Consider the following 6268-nt stretch of genomic DNA (forward strand, 5'->3'; position numbering starts at 1 on the left):
GAGTTGATGCTACAACTCAACTTCTGATATTCAAATCCACTGAAAATCAATGTTCTCTATGTAAAATTTATGAGAATCCTCATCAAAACTAACAGATGATTTTCTGCAAGGCTACTTTATGACATTCTTGCAGCAGACCACAATTGGAATAACATAACAGCTAGAGATTAAAGATAATTCCTATAGTTGTATGTGCTATCAAAGTTCAACAGTTTTTTTTTACAACTTTTTAACATCAATTATCATTTGTTCTTTTATACTTCATGACAAAGACTTGTGAAACTTATGAAACTTTTTGCAATAGGAGCTGCAGCATCATTTCTTGGATGTTCCTATGTTCCTAGTACGGGAACAGTGAAGGATGTCATATTAATCGTCAGTTAAAAGTAGCCAAAGTTCTAAGTACTTTAAAGTTATTATTCTACAGTGATATAATAGTAATTTAGTTTTTTATCACTCTTCATCAACTAATGATCCCATGATTTTTTTGTAGGGAATGATGTTTTTTGGAAAAAACTTGGTGATGAGTGTTTGCGAATATTCGGGCCCACCGTGCGTACCTAGTGGAATATCATATCCTAACTAAAACTCCAAACCACTATTTTGAATTCATATCATTGCTAGAATAGTTTTCCTTTTCATCCATTTCTTGAATTATATTAAAGGTAGATTCACTTCATTTATGAGTCTAACATGTTTTTTTTTACTTAAAAGGTGGAATAACCAAGACAAAAAGTTGAAGGATGATCTTATAGAGAGCATGACCCAACTCTTTGGACCTCATGCATTCGAGAGAAACAAGCTCCTTGAAAAAGTTGGTTCATGTTTGAAGTATATTAGGGACCAGTATAGAAAATATTTATAGGATAACCCTAGGTATGAGCGTCCGCCGTATGTTCCTGAGGCTTTGTGGCAGGCTCTGATTTTGGATGGAAAGTATAAAGCTAACAAGAAAAATGCAATCACACCAATAGAGAGTACACCAGGGTATGTGATACTGTTGAGAATGTAATTATGTACTAATTAACCTCTATATTTATACTATCTAACATATTTCAAACTTTTCATAGATTGCCTGACACATCAAAGGCAACAAAGGCAAGACTAGAAAAGCACGGGACACACAAGCTCGACTCTGGTGGTTTTTCGAAACTTCAAGAACGAGTTGTAAGTATTAGTAAATGAAAAATTGTATCAAATTTTTTATATATTGTGATGGGAAATGCTAGGATAGACTAGCTTGTCTATGCTCCTGATCCTCAACTTTTGCAACTTTTGTATTTCCTTTTGATATTTTAACTACCCTCCATTGGTTGATGAAACAATGCAAGTAAAATTCACCATACCATGCAAAAATGCAAGGCTCAGAGTTCAAGAGATGCCTCACAGAAGAGGATAAGAGAATTGTCTTCCAACAAGGCTATAGAGTCGTGGCTGAACGACTATGAGCTTAAATTAGTGTGGAAGGTTCTAATAATGATGCATCTAAGCCACAAGTAAATAAGCTAAATGAAATTTATTTCAAATTGAATACTTTACCAATTAGTCTATTTGATGTTAAGTTCCAATATAAAGTGAGTATATCTGTTTTAAGAAAGCAATGATAACAATGCGTAGGATGTTGGAATGCAACCTGACAATCCTTCTACACAATCTGTGAATGCTGAAGGTTCGCATGATGTGCATCCCAGTGGTGGAGGTATACATCTGCTATTAATTTTTTTATATGTAATTGCAATTGGTGTTTGGATTAACGTAACATTTTGTATAGCAGTTGTAGAGGATCGAGGGGTTGATGTTCATGAGCGTGTTGACGTTGAGTCCAGACAAAATGATGTGGTTAGATCAGGTAAAGACCGCCACAATTATGTTATTTAAAATTATTAAATACTTGTAACAATTATAATAAATTATTTTTAATTTAACTCTTTTATTTGTTATTGCAGAGGACCCCCCTTTGCAACAACATAGGAATTTGAGATCATCAAGAATAGAGAAAAGAACAACTGATGAGAGGGGAATTGATGATGACACTGATGCTCCTCTTAGAGCTTACATAGAAAAAAGAACTAGAAAGAAAAAAAAGAAATGATTGTCATCTACATACCTTAATTGATAATGACTGAATTTTATGTCTCAATGAATTTAATTATGTGCTAATGAATGTTCATGAATTATGTGTTAATGCAAATATTGATGAATGTTGCATGTTTATGAATCTATTATGTTAATGAATGTTATCATGTGATATTGATTGAATGTTACATTTTATTAATGGTTGAAAGAATGAATGAATGTTAGATTTTAACGGGGAATGTAGAGTGATGTTAGGGGGAGGGGGGCGCGGCCAAATGAGCTTCCACCTTCACGTGGTTGGCCCTGTTTAGTAGAGAATATTACACTATTCTCGAAACAAAGTGAAGCTCAATAAGATACTAAACATTTCTCTATTTTGTCCTATGTTTAGACTGTTGTCCTATGCATCTAAGGCTTCATGCTTTGAACTGTCATGAAGTTCTAAACTTGTAGCTTTTTTATTGCATCCTTGGATCTTAGCACTGTCTTGGGACTGTGTTATGACCAATGATACAATTATCATAATTAACTAGGGACTAATGTATTATCGATGCCAAATCTATTAGTGAATGGGAAAAGTTGACTAATGAATTACTGAATAATATAAACTTCTGATTAGGCCATGACAAAATCACAGACAATTTCATTTAAGCAAAGCTTAAAGATCTCCAAACATTAGAACTGTGCAAAGTGAATTAAGCATATCTAAAAGGTGATCTAGTAATTGTTGCTCGGCAAAATCTGCTAAAGTTATGCTCATGTTGGCTGCATTTCCCTCTTCTTCAGGCAAGTCTTTTCTCTTGCACCTCAACATGAAAAGGACCATTCAAGGTCTAGATGTACAAATAATTTTTCTCACAATTCAATGAACCCATAAAACTTTCTTAATCATGCATGCATTCATTGTGCGTGATCTAAAACTGATATGTTACTATCAAATCAACTTGTAGAAATGTAAAGCATGAAACACAACATATCTATCAGCACATTTGACACAATGATTTAACATGGAAACCCAATTTGGGAAAAACCACCAGTAACATGCTACTTCGTTTTCACTCTTCTGAAGTGATGCCCTATTAAAGGCCAACCCTATTAAATGTGACCCGGTTAAGGGATTTTAGTCACCTTGTCAAAAGTGAGCCTTATTAGAGGACTTTTTTCAAAAGTGAGCCTTGTTAAAGGACTTTAGGCCATTCGCTTGGAATGCCACCCTATTAAAGGATTTTCCAATGACTGTTAAGTCAACTTTACTCCAAAGAATTTACCCTAGGCTGATACAATTGTTAGAAAGTAATAGTAGAGTTTTGATCTGATATAACTTACAACCTTACTTGCTAATTATAGATCACTGTTCAATCCTCAATTCTGCTTGGCTTTCAATCTTTGCAGCTTTGATAGCTTGTTCACCCTTCAAGCATTCATCCTCATTAAGCCTTCTTGCTTAGTACACCATTGCGGACTTCTTTACTTGGGTCACTTGATGAAGCAAAACCCCTTTCCTTCTTGTCAGATCTTCACATTAGAAATCTCTAACTCTTTGCTTCATGACCAGACATTTCTACATATAGGAAATTAGAACACTTTTTTTGCTCATTATCCATCACCAGAATTAGGGTTTTTGATGGATTAGGTAGGATATAATGTATCTATCCCATATCTTGTCTTTTCTAGAAAATTCTTTTAGAATTCATTTGAATTAGCCTCCAAAACAATTTACATAAGATTTTGTGCCACGAGCTCATCACTCTTATCTTCCTCCTGATTCACAAGTTCCAAGAAAACAAACTTGTCAGCTATTATTTGGCAAATCTTTGATCTTTGTCATAATGCAGTAGCTTGGCACTATCAATCTTCTGATGCTCAGCACATACTGTGTTACTCAACATCTACTATAAAATCAATTAGCATCAACTGGATTTTACTAGCACTCGGCATAAACTGAAAATTACTTGGCATCTACTAACTTGCTCGACATCCACTGACTTGCTCGACATCCACTAGAATTTGCTTTCACTCAGCTCTAACTAATTTTTTGCTCGACTTGCACTAACTTTGCTCGACACGTACTATCCACTTGGTTAAGCTTAGCAAATGAACTTTTATTCTTTTGATCTTTCTAAGTGTAGCGCTAGCCATTTTGTAACCTCAAGTAGATCATCAATACATTATGTTATCACTATCTTAACTGATTCTTGCACTTCAATACATAATCATAACTCAACCTTTCCTCTAGGTACTTTTGTTACATCTTGTTGATCAAATCCTAATTATTAATCAACTAAGTCATAACACTTAAAACATATAAGCAATTGTCTTACCAGCATGTAGCAGGTTTGACATCAATGACAAAACAATGATTGAAACACACAGTATTCTTCAACAATCTTTCTACTCAAATGATCTTTTCAATTAGATATCAATAGAATGGCCTTTCATTTTGGCCATGCTTCAAGCCCTAGGGTTTGGCCTAGTCTTTGTGTAATCAGTTCAAATGCCTTTACTTGTATTACCATAAATGATTGGCATTATGTAACCTTCAGGCTCTACATATCTATTAGTCAAGGTTGTCCTTTAATGCCTTCTCTTTATGTCTTGGTTGTTGAAGGGTTTGGCTATCTTCTTGCCAATGCCATCTCTTGGGGCCTTGTGCATGGCATAGCTCTTCCTGATTCCACTGCGCAACTTGTGAATGACCATTTTGTAGATGACTCCTTTCTCGTCCTTATGGAAGATGAAGGCAATATTGCCAACACCTTGCAATGCTTGGATACTTTATGCCTTGCTTCTGGGTCTGTTATTCAACGGCACAAGACCCTTTGCTATAGACAATCTTTCTTGCTAGGCCCTTAATGGCTACAACACTATGGGTGGAAAAGAGTACAATATGGAGAAATCTTTCATTTTTTGGGCATTCAGTTTGCTTTTCAAGCTTCCCTTATGGAGCTATGGAATGTTGTCCTGGCTCGGATTGAGAAAAATTGGATTATTGGATTACCAAACCTCCCTCCATTGCAGGAAAATTTCAAATTTGTTCTAAAGTGTTGGCTGCTATGCATGTCTACTACTCCTCTTGTTGGGCCCCTTCCAAAGCCTCCTACCTCAAGCTTGAACACCTCTTAAGGGACTTCCTCTGGGCCTCTGATGTTGTGCATTACGAATTTCACAGAATTACCTGGGACTTTTGTTGTTTTCCCAAAGACTTTGGTGGTCTTGAACTGCTAAGAAAGGATTGGCCTTTGTGCCAAATGGTCCATTCGAGCTCTCACTGGTGATGAGGCATACAAATTTTTGTTGTGACACTATATTTCTTCAAGTTTTCTGGTTAACTGGCCAGCCTAGAAGGGGATTGACTTTCAAACCTTCTTGTGATCACTAAACCAGTGCAAATTTAGGGCACTTTTGTTGCTAAAAGTATTTGGAAAGTTTGGGAAGCCATCAAGCCTTGGCTTTGTTGGAAAGGCAATGGGTTAAGAGATGAGATCTCTATGAACCATCAAAACTTGTGGTGGTCTCCTCCATTTGTTGTTCAAGGTGTTCCTCTAGCTAAAATTCAAAGAGCTAGCACACTGAGCTTATTTAGAAGGGGAATCATGACACCCAAAGATCTCTTTTCTAGAGTTACTATGAGCTTTCATTCATGGGAGGACTTGTAGGCGCAGTTCAAGCTTATTCGTCTAGATCAACATACAATTGATCTTCTAGTTTTTGTTGTTCCTGCCCATATGTTGCACAAGCTTAGTATTTATTCATCTTACCCATGGTGGAAGGACTGGGAGTGGTATCCCATCACTCCTTTGACCAATTATTTGGGTTATTAGTGGCTAGTTCCCCACCTTCTAATGGTTGAAACTCTTAACCAACGTTGGCATTTGTAGTCCTCTCATAAGACTTGGAGCCTTAGATTTGCCACAGTTTGACAAGCTATCACAGAGCCAAAAATAGTTCACTTTGCCTAGCGTCTCCTTTTCTAGGGGCTACCATTGGGCCCTAGGCTCCAACATCTGGGTGTCGTAGACCCTAAATGCCCATTTTGTGGCCAGTCAGAAAGCTTCTTGCATATTTTTTTGTTCTTCAGGTGAGCCCAAAATTATTGGCTTTGGATTCATGAGTTTTTAAAGCCTGTCTGCCTAGAGGCCTTTACCTGGCATATAGTTGTACTGGGAGATTAAACCAGACTCCCTTTTAAGTA

Source organism: Cupressus sempervirens, chromosome 7, assembly GCF_028749045.1.
Source record: "Cupressus sempervirens isolate cs-2001-9-10 chromosome 7, ASM2874904v1, whole genome shotgun sequence".
Taxonomy (NCBI): domain Eukaryota; kingdom Viridiplantae; phylum Streptophyta; class Pinopsida; order Cupressales; family Cupressaceae; genus Cupressus; species Cupressus sempervirens.